The sequence below is a fragment of the Martes martes genome (genome assembly GCF_963455335.1).
Source record: "Martes martes genome assembly, chromosome: 8".
NCBI classification, from domain to species: domain Eukaryota; kingdom Metazoa; phylum Chordata; class Mammalia; order Carnivora; family Mustelidae; genus Martes; species Martes martes.
In genome coordinates this window covers 96,667,953-96,690,032 of record NC_137895.1, presented here as the reverse complement: position 1 = coordinate 96,690,032, position 22,080 = coordinate 96,667,953, and positions in this window count along the sequence as shown.

The following is a 22,080-nucleotide window of genomic DNA, read 5'->3' as shown; positions in this document are numbered from 1 at the left end:
AAGCTGAAGGTATAAAGATATGGAAACAAAGAAAGATGGTGTGGGCAACTGTCAAAAGTTATGACGATGTCAAAAAAGATGAGGACAAAGAAGAATGCATTAAGTTTGGCAAGATCAAGGTTATCAGTGATTTTAGCTAGGACAATATTGGTAGAAAGAGGGATGGAAATTTGGTTAGACTGGACTGAAAGGGGAACATGCATGAAAATATGGAGGTAGTTTGTGTAGACGTTTAGAAGGAGCAGAGAAGCAAGCAGAGGGGTAAGTGAATTAGGTGAGGTACTCTGTCCCCTCCAGTAAGAATGTATTGAAACATTTGAGTATTAGAATTCCTCAGGAGAGAGTGAGAGACTGGGAGACTGAAGTTTTGGGAGAGAGGTCTGGAGAAGGCAAGAGGGGATCCTGAGCATGGCTGGAAACATTGGTCTTTAAAGAAAACAGTCAAATTTCCTCCATTGTAATCAGATGAAAGAGGGAAAAGCAGGCACATACAGGTTTGTCTGCCTGAGCTTGTGATGAAAACAGAGTTACACACTGGTGGCTTTCTTTCTCAGAGGAGATGTATAAACTCTGAAGAATGGTGAGAACATTGACCTTAAAGTGAGGGAGAGAAGGGTGCTCAGTGCAGGTAAGCTTACCTGGGCAAGGGGACAAAACACAGACGGGACTCTAGCTTACTGGCCCAGGGTGTTAGTGGCAAAACTGTGGGCCATCAGCTTGTAGAGAGTGAGATCTGGTTGTGAGAAGTTTGCAGTCATCAGAAGACTAGGCTTCACTCTATAGATAGTAGAGAGCTGCCTGTGTAGGGTTTCATAGGAGAGGGAGTGATGTGAGGGAAGTGGTATTTAAGAAATGTCAATCTTTCACTGCCTTCAGTGGAGATAGGCGGGGAACAGAATGGAAGGACTCAAAAGGCAAATAAACACCCTGTTAACACAGATACTTTAGAATTGGTGTTAGAAAATTAGTTAAGATCTATTTCAGTATCTGTATCTAGCAGTGACCATTTGCAGAATGTTCTCAGTTTACAAATGGGGAAACTAGGGGGACTAGAAAGGAAGAACTTGCTCTATGAGATTTTCATTAGTCTGAGCAAATGGGCTTCTGCTCTGTGCTCTCATGTCCAATGGTAGGAATATTTGAATAGCAACAACAAGAAGGTGTAGCTTCTGACGGATACCTTGTATTCTTTCATATGTGTATGTGTGTGTTCAGGTTAATCCATCACTTAACGCTTCTTAGAAACACTGACAAAAAAAAAAAAAAAAAGAAACACTTGCAATGACCAATATATGAGGCAGAAAGGCATTTTAACAAAGGAGGTTCCAAAATAAAGTCCTGAATTGTATTTGTTTGGGCAGATAAGCCTAACACAGTCATACAAATTAGAAAATTATGGAAAAGCACATATACTTGAGAGCAGTTGTAGTACTTCACCAATTTTAAGTGATTTAATCCTGAAAATGGAGACAGTGATACAAGTTGGAATGATTCATATGGATGAGTGGGATGCTGAAAAAGAAAATTACTTAGAGAAGCATTGATTTGTAGTAGAAAATGGAGATTTAGGGTTTGAAGAGGGTATTCTGGATATGGTAAGACTACCGATTCAAGGAATAGAAATTGTTGTGGAATATTGAATATGCAGAGAGGCCTAATGTAAAGAGTACAGATTTAGCTAAAACCTCAGTTCTACCGCTTTCCAGCTGTGTGATCTGGGACATGACATGCAAGCTTCCCGGGGTTTGGCTTCCTCATCTCCATAACAGGGATAATAAGTTTTCATGAAGGTTTGACATAGGGTAGACATTGGGCTTAGCATTCAATGTGTAGGGGCTATTATTTATGGAACAATATATATAGAGAGATTCATCATTCAGTCTGTTCGTGAATACGTGCATGTGCTAGACACTGTTTTGGATTCAGGGGAATCAGCTGTTTATCAGGGGTTTTATAAAATCCCCAGGTTTCCATTTTCATGGAGCTTCTATTCCTGTGGAGGGATGTGTATGGGAAGAAAAGAAAGAGCAGTGTGAGTGCAGCAGAAATAGGTGGTTGAAGACGTAGTGAGGTGCTATGGTAGAAGTCAGAGGAAGCTGGGTCATGCAGGGCTTTAGGGAGGGCACCACAGGGGCCTGTGCTGAAGATACCTGGTTTGACTCCGTGAAATGGGAAAGCAGTTAGATATTTTGAGGGGATCCGTGACATACTTGGACTTAAGTGAAGGGCTCACTCTGGCTACTGTTTAGGAGTAGAACATAGGGTGACAAGAGCAGAAGTGTAGAGGCTCCTATAAGAAGTCCATGAGAGGGGCGCCTGGGTGGCTCAGTAGGTTAAAGTCTCTGCCTTCGGCTCAGGTCATGATCCCAGGGTCCTGGGATCGAGCCCCATATCGGGCTGGCTCTCTGCTCAAGCGGGGAGCCTGCTTCCCCCTTCTCTCTGTCTGCCTCTCTGCCTACTTGTGATCTCTGTGTGTCAAAAAGTAAATAAAATCTTAAAAAAAAAAATTCCATGAGAGGCAAAGGGGCCTTTAGGTTAGGTAGGGGTGGAAACTGTGAGATCTGGTTGGATAATAGACTTGTTTCCAACAAAAGGTTGAAAGGATTTGCTAATAAATTGAATGTGGACTGTGAGAAAAAGAGAGTATTCAAGGAAGATTTCTTCTTAATGGAGCCTCCATTTTCTAAGATTAGAAGAAGGGGGTAGTAGCAGCTATGGGAGGAATTACCTAGAATTCAGGACATATTAACTTTGAAACTTTTTAGTCTTACAAATGGAATGAACTAATAGAAGTTGGATGTGTGTCGATTTCAGAGACTAGGAAGGACCTGAAAATCTAAATTTGAGAGAAAGTTGCCCTTAGATAATTTTTAAAGCCATATGACTGGTGGGAATGATCTTGGGAATTAGTATAGAGAGACAAGTGGTCTGAGGATAGAGTACTAGATTATATGAACTCTTCAAGGCCAGGGTGATGAGAAGGAACCAGAAAAAAGACTGAGAAGTGATGGAAGAGACTTGAAAGAGTAGTCTTTTGGAGGCTAAAATGAAGGGGAAGTGTTTCAAAAAAGCAGGAAGTGGCCAGTAAAGTCAATTTTTTGCTGAATAGATAAAGAAGAGAAGCCCTGAGAAATGACAGTTGGATTTGACAGTGTTCAGGCTATTAGTGATATTGACAAGAGCTGTTTTAGGGAGACTAGCGGGGAATGAAACCAAATTAGGATAGGTTCAAGAGAGAATGCAACAGGAAATCCAGACAGCAACCATAAACAATCTTTTGAGAAGTTTTGTTATAAAAGGGAACCAAGAAATAAAATAAAGAAGATCAACAGAGGTTTTCTTCCTCCTCCCCTCCCCCTCCCCCTCCTTCTCCTCCTCCTCCTCCTCCTCCTCTTCTTCTTCTTTTAAGATGGGAGCTACAGTTTTTATTTATGCTAATGGAAAGGAGCCAATAGAGGGGGAAATTGATGTAACTGGACTGTAGCATTCATGTTACAAGTTGTGAGAAATGTTCAGAAAGTGGATAATACAGGGCTTTAAAAGCCAATGAATTACCTTAGACTGTATAGAGTAGGCAGCATGAAGCCTTTGTAGGTATTTGAATAGAGAAACGACATAAAACCCTACATATGCCCACAGTTAAATTCGCTGAACTGATTTATAAGCATCATTATCTCTGATGACCCCTCTTAAAAATAAAAGATGGTATAGTCTCAGCACTGTAAACAGCTCGTCCTTAGGTAGACTTACAATGTGCTGTAGAACATGTGCTTTAATACTTCAGCCCATTTAATCCTTCCAGCTATTCCACGTTTTGTAGATGAGGAAACTGAGGCACAAAGATGAAGCAACTTTTCCTATGCAACAGCTGTAAATAAGTAAGAGAGCCAACAATCCGGTTCCAGAATACAGCATCAAGCATCATGTTTGATTTTTTCTCTCCTTGTAGTGCCTTTTAAACTGTAAATTTCTTTTGGCCCCACTTATTGTTAATTTATGAGAATCTAAAAAATGTTTGCTCTTTCCCTCACTTAACGGTTTTGCCTCTCTGTTTCTGTTCTGCAAATTGTATTTCATTTGTTATAGCTCACATATATTATAATACATGTATCACCATGCATAATTTACATATCTTACATACACTGATTCTGCTCATATACCTGTATACTCATTAAGGCGGTGGTCAGATGCAGATTCAAGCAAATTAGAGTGCTTTTAATAACAGTCACTTCGTGATTGCATCGTGCTTTATTGTTTCCTAAAAATGACCACACAAGGAAGTTTACTTCATTCCCCTTGCCACCCCATGTGTTAGAGCAGATCTAAATATTGCCGTTTAGCAGATGAAGACTCAGAGACTCATAGAAACTGGCACAGTGCTTAGCTCAGAGTAGACACTTAATAAATAGTTGAATAAAAGGATAAATGAACAAATGGTCCAGAGTCACAGTCACAGAGTTTGGAAGAACAGAGCAATAATGAAATGCTGGTCCTCCTGACTGCTAAGCCAGGGCCATTTCATTATACTGCAGTTGCCTTGAATTTTTTTAATCATTATTTTAAAATAAAACCCTGTGGCTTCCAAGTACGAACAGTTAAAACATAATCGAAGGGGTGAGATGGAATTCTAGCTGCATCTCAAATTTGGAGCTGGTTTTCAACTGAGAGTCGTAGTGATGCTACAGGTAGCAGACATCTCTGTGGGTCAATATCCAATTAATGTCTCAGCAGATTGCTAATAGAGACTGGGTTGTAGGGAGGACTATTTTTGCAGTGAAATGGGAAGAGACGATTCTCAATTACTGAAATCATTAAAATATTGAGGGTGATTATTTACACATTTAGGGTGTGTGAGTTGTTCTGAGTTGGGCACATTCCAGCTTGGGTAATTGGTATCTGCTTCTGTGTCTACCTCTCCCCATTTATTGTAACAGGCGAGGAGGGCAATATGCTTTCTGGTATCCTATTTGGAGCACTTCTGTAGATTTGCTTCTCATGATTAGATCTGCCAGATGTCACGCTTGAACTACGTCTATTGTGGGGGTGGGTGAAGAAGTGCCGCTTCTCACATCCATCTTCTGACACAAGCTGTGAGTTGGCTCTGGCTTCTCGTCTCAGAAGGTGGGCAGTAACGCTTTCTGGCTGAGGAAGGCAGGTGGTGCTGAGGGGCTTGGGAACGGAGGTAGTGGGGAGCACATATTTTTACACTCTTGGTTAGCCAGGAGTGACTGCACACAGCCAAGTCACTGTTGCAATGTGATGGGCATTTGTCAACATCAGTGTCATGGGCAGTTGTCAAAGTTTTGCTCTGTGGGGAAAAAGCTAAGGGGAGGACTCAGTTTTTCAACGTGTCTTAAGCATGAACCTTTTGTGGGGGGGGAGGAGGGAGGGATAGCAGTTTATTTTTGTATGGGGTACGTGTTGTTATTGATATCTTGTACAGATTGCCAGGCATTCTTCCACATCTTGGTGAGAAGATACATGCGACTCTATTTTAGAGTTCCATGCTGTTGCGTAAAACCAGTGAGCAGACCTGAGACCCCTCTTACAGCCAACTCATCTTGGTGGGGAGCGACAAGATGCAGTGCTACTTTAAATTTGTTATCTTCGAGAGCTCACCGGTACAGAACACTATTAGCAAATGGTGTCCCCCCCCAATTTTTTTCTGGGAAAAGATGTCTGTATCACGTACTGTGTAAGCATCATTTGAGCGGGTGAAAACATCTTCATTTTTAAGAAAAATATTCATCTTTTTCACAGACACCTCTGTACCTGCTTGTGTATTGAGGTGGGATTTTTCCATTGAAACAGGGATAAAAGGTATGTTCCTAAGTGTCAAAATAGAATGTCTATCCGCGTTTGTCTGGCATCAATTAAAAAATGTAGACTCCCACATCTTGCAGCACTCAGCAGAGAGCCCAAGCTTGCCTGGATGGCCTCCTGCTGAAGCATATTTGAAACAGTATTTGGAGAAACATTTCAGTTCAAAAGACATACTGTATTTCATAAAAACTGAATAGTCTCTGAACTCTGTTGCTGGGGCCAAGTCGCATCACCAGAATAGAACCTATCTTAGCTAAAGCTTTAGGTTTCTGGTAGAATGTATTCATGCAGTAGTTTTTTATTTTTAAGTTTCTTTTCTTGGAGTTTGACTTGTGGGTACAATTAAAGTTACGTTCCTAACTTTGATCAGAGGCCAAGTTAAGAAACAGCTATTTGAAGAATATTTCTTAATCAACATTGCAGCGCACATAGCAGGTGCTTTCAATAAATAGTTGAATTAGTGAATGAACTGAAGACATTATGTATTCTGGTTCTTAAGGTCCCCCCTACCCTCAGGAAGTATTACGTAAAAAAAACTCCTCCAAGTGTTTATTACCAGCAGAGTTTGTCTTCTCTTATGCATTCAGATACATATTTTGATTTCATTACTTCTTAAGTGGTTTCTGATCCATCTTAATTTATAACTCAGCTGTTTTTGTATACTTTAATATTATAAAAAATTCTCTAAGTTGGAGCATTTTAAAATATATTTAGTCTTTTTCATTATATGCTGCTTGAAATGCTTCAAGTCCTAGTGGGGAACAGGTGGGCATATATGAAACATGAAAAAGAAAGCAAAAAAATAATAAAGGGTCCCAAAAGAGCTCTCTCAGGAGAAAGGGATCCACTCATGGCTACCTATGAAGGGGAGAGCTGAGTTCATTCAGTCTGAAGCTCAGGGCTATGGTGGCACCCCCATATACAAACTCTCAAATCTTGGCCATTTCCAGGGCAACCCTCCAACCTGGTCGTAACCCACTGTATTCATCAGAAGCACCAACTCATCCACTGTGAAGAATCCTCGTTGAAAGAAGGGCTTCACTGTGGTGATGATTTAGAATCTTGGACCTACTTTAAGTGGTTTAAGCCTTAGGGAAGTTGACTGATTTTACTTCGCTTCAACAAACATTCCTTGAGAGCCTCAATTTAAGTCGGGCACTTTCCAAGAATGGTAGGTCTTCCCTTTGAGCTTTCTGTTTTGGGGCGACCTTTCTGAGTCTATTCACTTTCTTCTACCACAGAGACTCTTCCCGATGTTCCAGTATTATTCTATTTGCAGATTCTGATAATCCACTTTAGGTGGAGGAACAACCTGAATAATTCAAGTGCTTTTAGATGAACGTATTTTGGGCTCAGATATTATTGTATTCTCACAAGTACGGCTTTCAGCAGGTCAGCCGTCTTGGACACCTTCCACAGGTGCAGACTCTCTTGGACTCTATAGTTGATCACCTTACAGGGGATGATATTTCTGGCCTCTTTCTAACAGAGGCAGTCTGCATTTTGAACAAGGCAAAACACAAAGTGCACGTGCTCCTCGGGCTGTGTGATAATGGTGCCCACACCCAGAGAACAGTACATGAGCATATCAGCTTAGTGATGAGTTGAGCAGAACCATTTACTCCTTTGTCCTGGACCTTGATGGATGACTGGTTTGAAAAGCAGGCAGAGATCTGTAGATACAGCACTCATTCTAACAAAAACTAGTGGTGCCATGGCTTTCCCCTTATTGCTTTTTAAATTCAACTACATGTAAAGAGGTTGCTGCAAAGTAGCACACTATAATTTATGAGTTGTGGAGTCTGCTGCACCAAGATTCTTAAAACTGTAATGCAGGCTTGTTTTCTTTGAATTTTGAAAAGAAAAAAAAAATGGGTATTTTCTCTCCTCACTTATGAAATTGGATGCTTAAAAATTACAGCAAAATTAGGACTTTAATGACTTTGTTTATATTTGGAGGAGGGAATCCAGCTCCATAAGATGAGTTTCTGAAAGAAAATAATTTGTAGGTTCTGTTCAAAATAATTCCCCAGTTATTTTCTTGGAGTTCATTTTCTTGACCAAGAGAATCACTTTGTAGCAGATGCTGTCTTCAGTGGTGAAGAAACTGAGCCTCTGACCTAGACAGTCTGCTTGTCTTCTTCCTGGGTTTGCTTCTATCAAGATCTGTCGATATAATATCATATTTTTATGTAATCAAAATTTGGATGATTTTAGTCTTCAAACATAGTCGGTTAACTTTTGACCCTTTGCATCTATAAATATGTATCTTGGAATTTAAAAAAAAGGAATCTCTTGTATATCCTGTGATTCTAGAAGTCTGAGAGAAGCAGTCGTGAAAAGGAAGAAGGTGAGAATTTCCAATATATGTGTACTGAGTTGTTTTACCAGAGAGCTCTTTCTCTGTAGGGACTCAATTTTATTTTTGCTTGAATGAATACCATATACTGAAGATATAATTTCATTTGTGATTTCATTACTATTGATCAAACATACACATACACACACACACTTTTTTTTTAAACTATGTAAGAACACCTTTTATTTTTATTTGATGGAATTAACCTTGATAGAAAGGTAGGATGGGTTTTACCATTGAAGAGGTTAAGTGCTTTTTTTTTCTAAGCCATCGTGGCCCATATGTGATAGATCTTTTTGTACAACTTAGATCATTTGATGTGGGTCGTGTCACTCTCACTTAGGAAATATGTTGAACATGATACAAAAGATAGTGTGGCATAGAATGCCTTTGTGTGTGTGTGTACTATGTATTCAGTAGTGTTCATCAGCGGAAGCTATGAGATGCCTTGAGAAAAATGATACCCCAGGGTAGTGGGTGCAGGCTGAGTTAGGTGAAAAGTCTGGTACTATGCTGAATTGTCCAGTGCTGTGATTACCAGTGTATGCTCAATTCAAAACCAAATGGAACCAGGATATGTGTAGACTTGCATTTTGCCTCTAAATATGGTAATCAGAAAAATCCTTCTGTATATAATAACATAACTTTTTAAGCTGAAAAAGAAAAAAAATCTCATTTGGTAGTTCTGAAAAATCATAATTCAGTGGAGATAAGTGCATTTGGTTTCTTTGCCCATATTCCAAATCAGGAGCAACAAAGAGAAAGAGACACATGTTATTAGGGTAGAGAAATCAAAAAACTTTTGAAGAAGAAAGAGCTGATGTTTTAAGATTTGATAATTTACTTTCTCTTACATGAATTCTTAGGCTTTTTGTCTATTATATTAATACTGTGTCCCTGAACAATGGAGATTTGTGTCTCACAAGTAAATATTAGAACTTTGAATTTTGACTCCTGTTCACTAGAGATCATTTCAGTGAAGTCTTTAAAAATAACCCCACAGCTGGGGAGGGGCAAAATAGGGAGAGGCTGGTAAAAGGGTATAAACTTTCAGTTGTAAGGTGAATAAGGTCCAAGGATCTAAAGTATAACTTGATGACTATAGTTGATAACATGATATTGTATAATCGCAATTTGCTAAGAGAGGAGAACTTAAATGTTTCTATTCCTCTCGCCTCCCGCCCAACAAAGGGTAAATATGTGATGTCGTGGATCCCATTAACTTGATGGTGTATGTCTGTATATGTATTGGACAGTATATATGTCTATTAAGTCATCACATTGTGTACTTTATTTATTTTTTTAAAAGATTTTGTTTATTTATTTGACAGAGAGAGACAGATTACAAGTAGGCAGAGAGGCAGGCAGAGAGAGAGGGGGAAGCAGGCTCCCTGCCGAGCAGAGAGCCCGATGCGGGGCTCGATCCCAGGACCCTGAGATCATGACCTGAGCCGAAGGCAGAGGCTTAACCCACTGAGCCACCCAGGTGCCCCTCACATTGTGTACTTTAAATACCTTACAATTTTATTTGTCAATTATACCTGTTAAATAACACAATTTACCCAAATAAATTGGAAGATCAGTTGGCTTTATTAAATGATTCATGAGTCTGGCAGCCCCCCAACTAGCAAGTAGAGAGGCATGCCAAGGAACTGTAAAAAAATGGAAGGTTTTTATAGGAGGGTGGGGGCATGAAAGTTATTAGCAAAAGAAAAGGATTGTTGTAGGTGAGGCAGCTTTTTAGGGGGAAAAGCAAGATGCTGATAATCTTATGCAGAGGATCTCATCTTTCTTGGAGGGCAGGGGTGGAGAGGGCCCCTGTGGCAGACATATTTGGCGTGAATTAAAAAATTCCTGCTGACTGGTTAAGACTACCTTTCTGGGGGAAGTTGAAACTGCAGTTAGATTATGTACTGAGCACTGGTTGGAGAACTTGGTCCAAGTGACACCATTTGGGCCTGTATTTGTTTTTTGACAGTTCCCCCCATTTTAATCAAACTCTAAGCTTAAATGAGAGATGTGATCAAACTTGAAGACTTTAGTGTTACTCTCAGGTACAGCTCTGAAGTTCCCATAGGTTACTGCTCCTCAGTATGCCATCCCTAGGCCATGATGTTTTGACTTAAACTCTGTGTATTCTCAGGTCATATCTTCCAGTACACATTGAAGTCGGTAATTTTTTGTTGTTGTTTTTTTTAAACATTCTCGTTTTAGGGTGAGCACTTGTTTGGTGGGTAATGTCTGCAAATACACATTTAAAGCCTTTGGAAGAAGATGATGCAACAGGGAGATTATTATGATTACTGTAAGCAGAGTGCCTTCCAATACTTGGAGTACACTTTAGAGGCATGGTCTCCAAGACCCAAACTGATGAAATTCAAAGAAGTCAAAGAAGGACTCCATGGAAGGAGTCACCCTTTTAAGACAAGCAGTTTGCTCTTAAGTAACTGAATTTGAACCCCCCCAGCAGTGGTAATCCAGGCACAGCAGGTGATTGTTGGACATAGAACAGACACTCCACCTAAGAGATTATCAAGAGCTATTTTATTATCAAGGACAACTTTGGCTAGAGAGATTAAGGGTCTTTGTTGGGCTGCTGTTGCTTTAGCAGCAGATTGTGTAATAATTTTAAGAATTAAGGAGTTCTTGATCATAGCCTCATTTACATTTATCCCTAACTAGGGAAATAGGAAACTGCCCAAAGGAGTAAGTTCTGAATTGAGAAAGCCAACTGATAGGTCCTTTTTAACTCAACAATGTAACTTTAGGGGAGTCAACCAATGACGTGGTTTGTTTGGCTCGTGAAAAGTTAGGGGCACAGATTTTTTTTTTCCCAGACAAAAATTAAACAGATTACAGCCCTCCCTCCCCTCCTTTAGCACTGGCTGGGGAGACACAGAGGAGAGCACCTCCCTTCCAGGCCAATGTCACAGCAAAGAAAAGGAAAAGAAGAAGGGAGTGTTTTGTGTTCAGCTAGAGTGTAGTCTTGATTGGGTGTCTGGCCTGGAATCAGTTCACATCAATGTCAGCTACTTCTCTTCCTCATTAATTTGGTTTAGAGGTCTCTAGCATCTTCTGGTTTTGCAACAGTGTCAGTGGTTAGGCTCACTCAGTAAGGTCCCTTTTAATGGTATGAAGGCCGTCTTCCTCTGATGACATTTTATAATACCAAGTTACCAGATTGTAGACTGCGAGGGAAAGGTTCCTTTGAATTAGGATCCAGAAAGGCTTTTTTAACCCGTTGTTGACAGGCGGGAGCATAAAATATTAGAGACTTCCTGGAGCTGGTAATGCTAGCATGAGACACTATGGGGTCAGTAGAAGGTTGTATACTGATAGAATTTTAGGAAGATTTTTGAGGCTCCTATGATGTCTTGTGAACTGGGGGCCTTGACCACCGGAGATAGTGGAAAGTACCCCTTAACTGGGGAATACATTCTTTTGAACAGTTTTGATGTCATCAGCCTTGTGGCAGGAAAGTGTTTAACCCATCCAGGAAATGAACATACAATGACAAGGACATATTGATAACCCAAACTGAGTGGCAGTTTAATGAAGGCTACTTGCAAGTGTTAAAATTTTATAGTTCCAGTGTTTATTCCTAATCTGAGTTATCTTAAATGTTCTGTGGTGGATGAAGGAATACCAGACTGGTTTTGCCAGGGAGCTGGGAAGAAACAAGCTGCTGTCTTGGGCTTCTCATAGCCCTGTTGATTGACTTTCCAACCATTATTTATTCATATTATTATTGTTATTATTTTCAGAAGCAGATTGTTGCCAGGCCCAAAGACATCAGGGTAGCAAAAGTCTGGTAATAAGGGGCCATTTTTGCAGAAGACAAATGGACTTTATCCACATGTGTCATTACCTTACAAATATAATCAGGAAAAGACTTAGTATTTATTTGATAATATTTCCTATGCAATTTACATATTAATTAGCCTAATTAGTTTAGTAAATCTTTTGAAGTATTTCAGATCAAAAAGACTCCCCCCACCCTTTTTCTAAAAATTTCATTTTGAGAAGCTTGTCAAAAATATCAAAAAGTGCTTAAAGCTCTCATCTAAAAGGATCACAGATCATTATGGAACTTAATATTTAAAGGGTGAAGAAACTTATTGAAACTTATCGAAAGCAGCTGAAAGTCCAAGAAAATTTTTTCCTTTTAACAGAAGACCAAATTTTAATTTTGTAACAGCTGAACTTTGATATTAAAACTTGTTTTCTTAATAAACTTATTATAATCTTAGCTAGTTTGGCCATACATTAAAATTTTTTTCTTTACAAATCTGTAATTATTTTTGTTTTTTTTCCATGACTTTTTAAATTAGGTTTTTAAATTGAATTCCACTTTAGTTAACATACTGCGTTGTCTTAGTTTCTGGTGTATAATATAGTGATTCAACAATTCTGTACATTACTCAGTGCTCATGATGATAAGTATTCTCTTAATTCCCTTCACCTGTTTCTCCCATTTCCCCTCCAGCCCTCCTCTAATAACCTTCTGTTTGTTCTCTGCAGTTAAGAGTCCGTTTATTGGTTTGTCTTTTTTTTTTTTTCCTTTGCTCAACAAACCTCTAATTAAAAAAAAACAAAATCCAATTTTGTCTTACTTTTTTTTTCTTTAAACCAGCTTCATTTCTGGACAACATTATTTTTTAATTTTTTCCTTAACAAAAAAAATGCCTCTTTCTCATACATCCTCCCCCTCCTCCTCTTATTCTTTTACTGAAAACATCTCACTTTCCTGGCATATGGACATATGGAGATGTTTCTCTTATTTTTACAGTTTTAATTACATATTAATTAGAATGTTTAACTCTTAGGAAACCTGATTCTTGTTGAAAATCAAGAAGTAAGCAATCATGAATGCCTGTCATGAGCATTTATTTTTAAATCTGCAAATTTATGGATATGTTTAAAAATTTCAAGAAGCACATGCTTTTAAAATTTTTAAACATTTTAACGTTAACATATCCAAATACTTTCAGTTTTTCTGTAATAAGCCAAATGTAGCTAAATCGATGTTTAGTAATTAATGTTCTATTATTTTGTCTTATTTGAAAATAATCTAGATATTTAATGAATCTAAGTCATTACTGAACTTAGCAAAACTTTGAAGATTTTAAGTTATCAAAGAGATTTGGAGAAAGTATTGTTAGGAAGAATTTCCTCTGCCATTTGAGGTCCTTCTCATTGGATGAAGAATTAAATTGACGTTAGACAGATTTATAGTAGAAAATTAAATTTAGTTTTCCACATACAGGAAAAAAATATAGGCATAAAATTCCAGAGATGGTCAGGTAACATGAGGCTTTTATGACATTTTGCGCTAAGGAAAGAGGGGTCAGATCTGGGGACATAAAATGTAAGAAAATGTTAGCAGGAGGGTGACAGGAGATCTTTGGAAAACAAAGGTTTTCATGTTACACAGATAACTTTCTGAGATAAAGAGGAATCTCTGTTAACAGCCCTTTTCTGGTTCAGGCAGGCAGTTGAGAAGGAAAGGTAAAGAGCTTTCTTATATTTTCTGGGTTTTGATCGCTTTTAACTCAAAATAATCTTTATGCTGAAGCAGCCCATCTTAGGATGACTTGCCATTAGCCCCCCATATTGAGAAAATCTACCTAAAATGTTTTAATCTACTTGTTTTTCACCATTACATTTAGATTACTTACAAAAACTTGACTAAACATTAGATGAAGTCAGTCATTATTTTAAGCTATTATTTTATTGAGAGATCTAATAAAAGATAACATAAACTTAGTTGGTTAGTAAACTTAGGTAGAAGAAAAGTTTTATATTTAATGTTGATAACTCCAAAGACAAGTTTGTTTTTAATTAAACCATCAATCTCAAACCGGCCTTGCCATTGAATATTTTTTCAGATCATTTGAACTTGAAAAGCATTTGGATTAGTTTCTTTTTTCTTTTTCTTTCTCTTCTTCTTTTTCTTTTTTGAGTTTTAGAATGCCCAGTCTTTACAAGGGCTTGTCTTCAACTAAATAGAGCTGTTTTACAAATTAATTTTGGCAATACTATCCATAGGCTAGAAACGTATTTACAACATACAGAGGCACACACAAACAGATGATAGATGCAGAAAGGATAGATTTTGTTTTAAAATTACTGCCATGAAATAGGTGCAAAATTTATTCCTTAAAAAAGTTGGATCTGAGTTTGTTTTTTAGGAGATGGAATAAGTTAAGGTTTTGATCTAGATGGACTAAAGCTCAGATGGTGGAGAAGATGAGTTAAAATTTGTATTTGTCCTTGGCAAGTCAGGTCTTAAATGGTCTTTCCCTATTGCTTTTATTTGATAAAATTACCTCCCTTGACTTGGCATTTTTAAAGAGGTAAGGAATTCCTAGAGAAGACCAGGTGGAAAGAACACTGAATATTTACATTTTAAAGGCCCAAGGGAAAAATGCAGACCCTTTGTAGAAGGACTTTCTCTCTCTCTCTCTCTCTCTCTCTTTTTTTAAAGATTTTATTTATTTATTTGAGAGAGAGAATGAGTATGAGAAGGGAGAAGGCCAGAGGGAAAAGCAGACTTCCCGCTGAGCAGGGAGCCTGATGCGGGGCTTGATCTCAGGACTCCAGGATCATGACCTGAACCAAAGGCAGTTGCTTAACCAACCGAGCACCCAGGCGCCCCAACTTTGGTTCTCTTAAAGCCAGAATTTTTACAGTACTTTTGAGCCTTTTGAGATAAATGAGGTTTGGGGGATTGATAAAAAGGATTGGTGGTTTTTGAATTGTTTTTGGAACTACACCTTTCGTTCTGTAAAGACTTGATTTGTCAAACAAGGATGGCTGTTTTTAGTTTCTCCAACAATTGGGTTGTCGCCTAAGTAATATCAAAGTAATGACATCTATCAGTCTATGAGAAAGTCTTCTTTTCCTCTGGGTACATTTAGCTTAGTGGAGAAGGCCTAAAATTTCCATCAGGGTCTGAATATCAGCTTTCAGTTTGGCCCAATTTCTGATTATAGAGTTATTAAAATTTTTAAAGTATCTTGTCAACTTTTAGCCAGGAAAAACAGTCAAGATTTCTGGCAGTATTAAACAACCTTTTGGACCCAAGAGGCATCTTCAAAGAGAGTGTGAAAAAATACTATTTTTACAGGGACTAGAGCCACTCCCAGAGATGGCCAAAGAAAGAACTGACAACCCGCATGTCATAGGCAGGCAGAAAGCCAAGCCATGTTCTTAGGGTATAAACCAAGAAGAGCACGAAGAAAATGGTTATTCCCAGGAGAGAAAAGGATTAATAGTCAGTGTGTCTGGATTGGGAAAGAAGAGAGAAAATGAATTTTTATTTTCCTCTCCCAACTGGGTTTAGGAGATAATGTACTTAAAAAAGAAGAACCGGTTTTGGCTCACATAAGTCATCTGAGGGTCGTGAGTCACAAACCCATCATCAGGCTCTGTGCTTTGTGAGGAGTCTGCCTGAGACCCTTTCTCCCTCTGCCCCTCACCCCTGTGCTCTCGTGTGTTCTCTCTCTCTCAAGCTCTCTACTATAAATAAATCTTAAAAAGAAGAGAAAAACAACTCCTGAGAATCATCCCTAAAAATATTTTACTGTGGTCCTCAGTTCAATCTTGGACCGAGGATTGAAGGATTTCTGAAGAGGCTCAGCTGTAACTTCAGGTGGTTTTATTTGAAAATGTAACCTTCTCTTCAGAGTGAGAGGGTGGTTCAGACGGAATGAGTAGACTGAGAGCTCAAGTAAAGAACTGCCGAGGAAGAAGAATTTGCTGTGCCGTTAAAGGTCCTTGCTAGACTAAGGACCGAATTGATATGGGACGGGTTAACAGCAGAAAATCAAATTCAGTGGTGTACCTACGGGGAATCTGCACAGACATGGAAATTCCAAAGATATTCCAAATATCGAAAGATAGGCAACATGATACTTACATGAGCTAAGGAGAGGGGTAGGGTCTGAGGATACAAAAGGGAGAAAGATCTTAGCAGGAAGGTGAGAGATCCTTGGGAAAAAAAGTTGCCCTATATGTAGATAAGTTTCTTATGTAAAGAGGAATCTGTTAATAGCTCTCTCCCTGGTACAAGGCCAGCAGTTGAGGGGGAGGTGGGGAGCTTTTCCTCAATCTTCCGGGTTTTGTTTGCTTTTAACTCAAAATAATGTTTATGCCAAAGTGGTTTACCTTGGGGCTGTCTGCGCTTGGCCCCTACAGAAGGAGAGAGGGGAGTTACGTCAGTCTTTGTGTTTTTAATTTCTTATTAGCCTTCTGTAACAAATCTTTCAGTGAGTCTATTTTGGCATCTTGAAGCCTTTTAGAACCTTCTTCATACCAATTAAAACAGTCATCCCATTCTGTTGACTTAATTTGGGAACTCTTACTTTCAATAGCACTTTCTTAAACGAACAATCTTGTCTAATTGGAGCATTTCCCAAAATGACCACCATAATTCTAAGTTGTTGGTAATAAAAGTTTTCTGCAACTTCAGGGACTATAGTTAGGAGACATGAAATGAGCAGGTGTACTTGAAGGTAGTGTGCTGGACTCTGAAATTTAAGCATCCAATTAACTAAGTCCTGGGATTTCTTGGAGTCAAACTAAAAGGGATATGCCTTGGGGTTGGGGATTATTACCTTGTTACCTTGCTGCAACAAAATGTTCTTGAGTTTGGTGGGTGAACTAGTGCCAATGTAACCTGTTCTGTGACCAACTTATCCTGTCATGGGATCCTTTGTTGCGGGAGCTGGAGCAGCCTATGAAAGCTTGGCCCATGCCTGCTAATTTTTGCAGTTTTTTGGCCTTCACAATCCCATTAGTGACAGTCTTTATTTTATACAAAATAAAACAAACATGTGCCTTGATATATTTGCAGTGTCCTGGCCATGAGAAGGCGCTGTGTACACTACCACCAATTCCCATAGAACCTTACTGAAGTTTTCCACCCTGGGAATTGTGGTCTAAAAGGCTAGGGGCTTGGCTCTGGGCAGTCCCTTCTCCCTGCTGAGTCAGGCTCCGGGCAAAACTGCAAGCTCAGCTGGGCTTCGGGCAAACATCACTTGGCTCCATGCATAACCCCATCTGCCGCTCAAACTGCCCTGCCCTGTAAAGGAAAGCCAACCAGGTTGGGAGCTCACATGCAACCAAGAGCAGAGCTTAGACCCAGAGGAGCATACCACGGCTCTCAAAAATGGCGAGAGGATGGTGAACAAAGGGTTCTTGAAGGTAGGTATCACACTGAGTTTCTTATCCTGGAATGATGCTGAAGTTCACTTTGAATCTCATCATTGCCACCAAACCTGTTAAATAAGAGGATTCAGGTAAACTGGAAGATCTAACTGGCTTTATTAAACAGTTGATGAATCGGGCAGCTCCCCATCTCCCAAGTAGAGCAGTACTCCAAGGAGTTGTACAAAATGGAGGGTTTTTATAGACAGAGAGTGGGAGCAAGACTGTTATTAGCAAAAGAAAAGAATTGTTTTGGGTGAGGCAGCTAGTTTCTAGGGGGAAAAGTCAGGGGTCTTATTCATGCAATGATGTCCTCTTTCTTTTGAGGGGGTGGAGAGGGGCCAAGTGGCAGAACCCCTTGGCATGGATTGAAAAATTCCTGGCTGACTGGTTAAGATTACATTTCTGAAGTTTAAAACTGCAATTAGATTATGTATTGAACACCACTTTGAAAACTCAGTCTAAGTGACACCATTTTGATGTCAATGGTTTTTGTTTTTGTTTTTATTTTTGTTTTTCCCTTTTTGAGCCATTTTATTTTTTTTAATGTTTTATTTTTTTATTTTATTTCTTTTCAGTGTTCCAGAATTCATTGTTTATGCACCACATCCCGTGCTCCATGCAATACATGCCCTCCATAATACCAACAACCAGGCTCAGCCAACCTCCTATCCCCCTCCCCTCCAAAACCCTCAGTTTGTTTCTCAGAGTCCACAGCCTCTCATGGTTAATTTCCCCTTCTGATTTCCTCTAATTCTCTTCTCCTCTCCATCTCCCCATGTCCTCCATGTATTTCCTCATGCTCTGTAAGTAAGTGAAATCATATGATAATTGACTCTCTCTGCTTGACTTATTTCACTCAGCATAATCTCCTCCAGTCCTGTCCATGTTGATACAGAGGTTGGTTATTCATCCTTTCTGGTGGAGGCATAATACTCCATAGTATATATGGACCATATCTTCTGTATCCATTTGTCCACTGAAAGTTGTCTTGGCTCTTTCCACAGTTTGGTGACTGTGGCCATTGCTGCTGTGAACATTGGGGTACAGATGTCCCTTCTTTTCACTACATCTGTATCTTTGGGGTAAATACCCAGTAGTGCAATTGCAGGGTCATAGGGAAGCTCTATTTTTAATTTCTTAAGGAATCTTCACACTGTTTTTCAAAGTGGCTGCGCCAACTTGCAAACTTGCATTCCCACCAACAGTGTAAGAGGGTTCCCCTTTCTCCACATCCTCTCCAAAGATTGTTGCTTGAGGTCTTGTTAATTTTGGCCATTCTAACTGTGTAAGGTGGTATCTCAATGTGGTTTTGATTTGAATCTCCCTGATGGCTAGTGATGATGAACATTTTTTCATGTGTCTGTTAGCCATTTGTATGGTTTTTGTTTTGTTTTATTTCATCCTACCTCTATACAGTTGGAGGGAAAAAAGGAAAAATGAAAGGATGTAAAATATCTCATTAATTTCACTTTGATTACGTGTTGCAATGATAACATTTTGGATATGTTAGGTTAACAATATTAAAATCAAAAATAAAATAAAAAGCACCCCATAGTAACTATGCATAAGTCTCAGAACAATTCAATGTGTTTCATAATAATAGATAGTACAAAACAAACCAATATTATTTTCCTGCCCTCATGAGTTTAGGATTACTGCTGCTTAACACTTTGTCCTTGCTGGTTCTCAGAGCAAAAGTATATGCAAGACAAAGTAAACTTCTAGTGAAAATTTGCAAAATATTTCTATGCGCCCATATTTAGGTGCATAGAAATTACACAAGTCAAAATAAGCCCATTATTCCTACTTCATCTTGGGGTGTGGGTCCCTAAACTTGGAGCACAGGAACCACTCTGATTGGATTTCTCTCGTGACAGCATTGTCCATCACCAGAAATGAAATGTGGCTTCTGGAACGTAAATTGCACGACCAACCCAAGTTGATATTCCAAGCAACTTTAACCCTCTCCCTCTCTCTCAATTAAATTCTAGGACAGTGTTTAAAACTTCAGTTTCTTTCATTTTTCTCAAGTTCAGTCAAGGAGTGTCTGGCTTACAATATAAAATTGGATATTTATTCTTATACCAATGTGTATGGACTGAAGCTTTATGTTCCAACTGTCTCACTGAGAAAACAGTATCATGATTCTAAGACTCGGGAGATGGTGCTTTTATTCTGTTAGAAAATAAGCATCATGACTTAATGAGGACCTGTTATATAACCACTGAAACATTTCCAAATTGTCAGTTCCTGTACCCATTGTTAAACTCTATATGCAGTTATGTATATGTGTAAATTTATGCACATCGATTAAATGACTACTGTGATAATTTATTTAAAACCTAAATATGATCCCCTGTATAAAATAGATCACTGAAATGCTCTTTAGAACAATAAAAGTCTGAAGAGCTCTCATGGCGACTTCCTCTTGTACGGCCTCTAATCTGAATGGGCCTTTAAAAAAACCACAAAAGCTTTAAAGATACATGATGGAAAAAGGCAGCTAACTCAGCCTTTACAGCGTTTTACTCATGCTTATTAACATCTCCCCTTAGCTGTTGTGGAATAATTTAACCCTGTCTTCTGCACTTGGTTCAATATGGCAGAGTGGAAAGAGCTGCACGAGTTAGAAGACATGAGTTCTACAGATCAGACAGCCTGCCAGTCTGTTTCACCGACAAGAGTGTATAAGCTCCTTGAGGTAGGCGCTCGGCTCCCTTGTTCATCTTTGGCTCTTAAGCATTTACCATCATCTAAATTGATATGTTTCAAAATATTTGAATGCTTTCTTTGGGCTGGGCACTGTTCTAGATGCTGGTGATAGCAGACTGAAGGAAACAGACATGATCCTTGCTTTTATGGTGTTTATACTCTCGGGGGAAGATACCTTTGCTAAGTGCTTTGAAGGACAAGATAGCTGTGTGTGCAGAGGGGCACAGTGCTGTTGGGGAGGTCTCGCTATGCAAGTGACACTTGAGTAAAGCTAGGAGTGAGCCATGTGGGTGCATGGGGATAGAGCGTTCAGGACAGAGTAAGTAAGCCTGAGACTCTGGGATGCTTGATGGGTTCACAGAAGAGCAATAATAAATAAATAAATAAATAAAAACAAAATGAGTGAACCTGAAATCATAGAGGAGTTCAAGTAGGATTTGAGGCTATTAGCTTCATCTGTTTAATAGTGGCTTTTAGACAGGTTTTCAGCCTCTGAACAGGAGCTATTGCTTTGACTTCCCAATACTTAAATTGCAGAGCTTCGGTTTGGTCTACAGCGTGGATTACTAGTCGGAGGGTCCTAGGACCTAGAATTGCATTCTTTTCCAATTTTTCTTACTTGGTTGTAATAGCAGAAAGTTTCTGAGGCTGAATGTCAGTAGTAATAATCTGAATGGGAGTTTTTGCTTGTTTTCTGCCCCAAAGGTACCATTTTGGCTCTCACCGGGTATAAACGGGAGAACAGATTTATGGGAGCTGTAGCTTACTTAAAGGAAAATAGGGTGTTCCATAGAAAATGCACCACATGCCAGCATTGTACAGTGTTTTAGCTTTGCTATAATCTACTCTATGACTGAGCCGTTTTCAACTATGACATATTTTAGCTCCTGCTCCACCAAAATTACATTTCAGTTGTTGATTTTGTGCTTTCAAAAGTAAGCCTGCCTTGGGATGCCTGGGTGGTTCAGTCAGTTAAGCATCTGCCTTGGGCTCAGGTCATGATCCCAGGGTCCTGGGATCGAGTCCCACATCAGGCTTCTTGCTCAGCGGGAGCCTGCTTCTCCCCCTGCTTGTGCGCTTGCTCTCTCTCTCTCCCTCTCTCTGACAAATAAATAAATAAACAAACAAATAAAAAAAATCTTAAAAAAAAAGCCTGCCTTTATTCTCCTCCACCTTCTTCTTCTTTGACTAAATTTAAATGTGAATTCATGGGGTGGGGAAGAGAATTAAAGAGCTTTAAAATACATGAAAAGCCACCCAGTTTTTTCTCACCCAGTGGCTGGTGGGAATGTAGTCATTTGGAAAGCAATCTGGTAGCACTTGGTAAAGTTAAGTCAGCATATGCTCCATGACTACTCGCTCAGGCCTAGGTATACCTTGTAGAAAAATTCAAACGAAGGTGAAGGAATATGCATGAGAATTATCTTTCTCGTCTATTTTCCTGGTGTTGGGAGTGATATTTGAGAGCAGGAGGCAGCAGAGACGGTCCATAACTAGGGAACTGAGGTGGTAAAATGTGGAAGATGTATGCTTACTAAAGGTACTTCAAGACAAACTAGATATGAACAGAGCAACACTGATAGATGTTAGAGCTTGGATAGGTGGTAAGAACCTCACATGAGTTAGGAGAGAAAAAGACAACAAAAAATGAGATGCATAGTCTTGTAAATTAAACATGCTAATAGGAACTTAATATTTTTATAAAGATGGGCATGTTTAAGGACCTATAGCAAGCGGTTTAGGAAAGGAGCACTGTTTGGGGCAAGGGAGGATTAGGATTAAGCAGAAGTGAAACTAAAACAGGACAAAGGCTTTACAGTAATGATGGTGTGCTGTGAGCTGAGGAAAATGGTGAACTCTTCTTGCACCTGAGGCTCAAAACACAATAGATCAAAAGTTACGATCTATTTGGAAATTAAATGATCTTTTCTGGTTCTCCTGTATTGTGACTCCAGGAATGCATTCCTATGGGA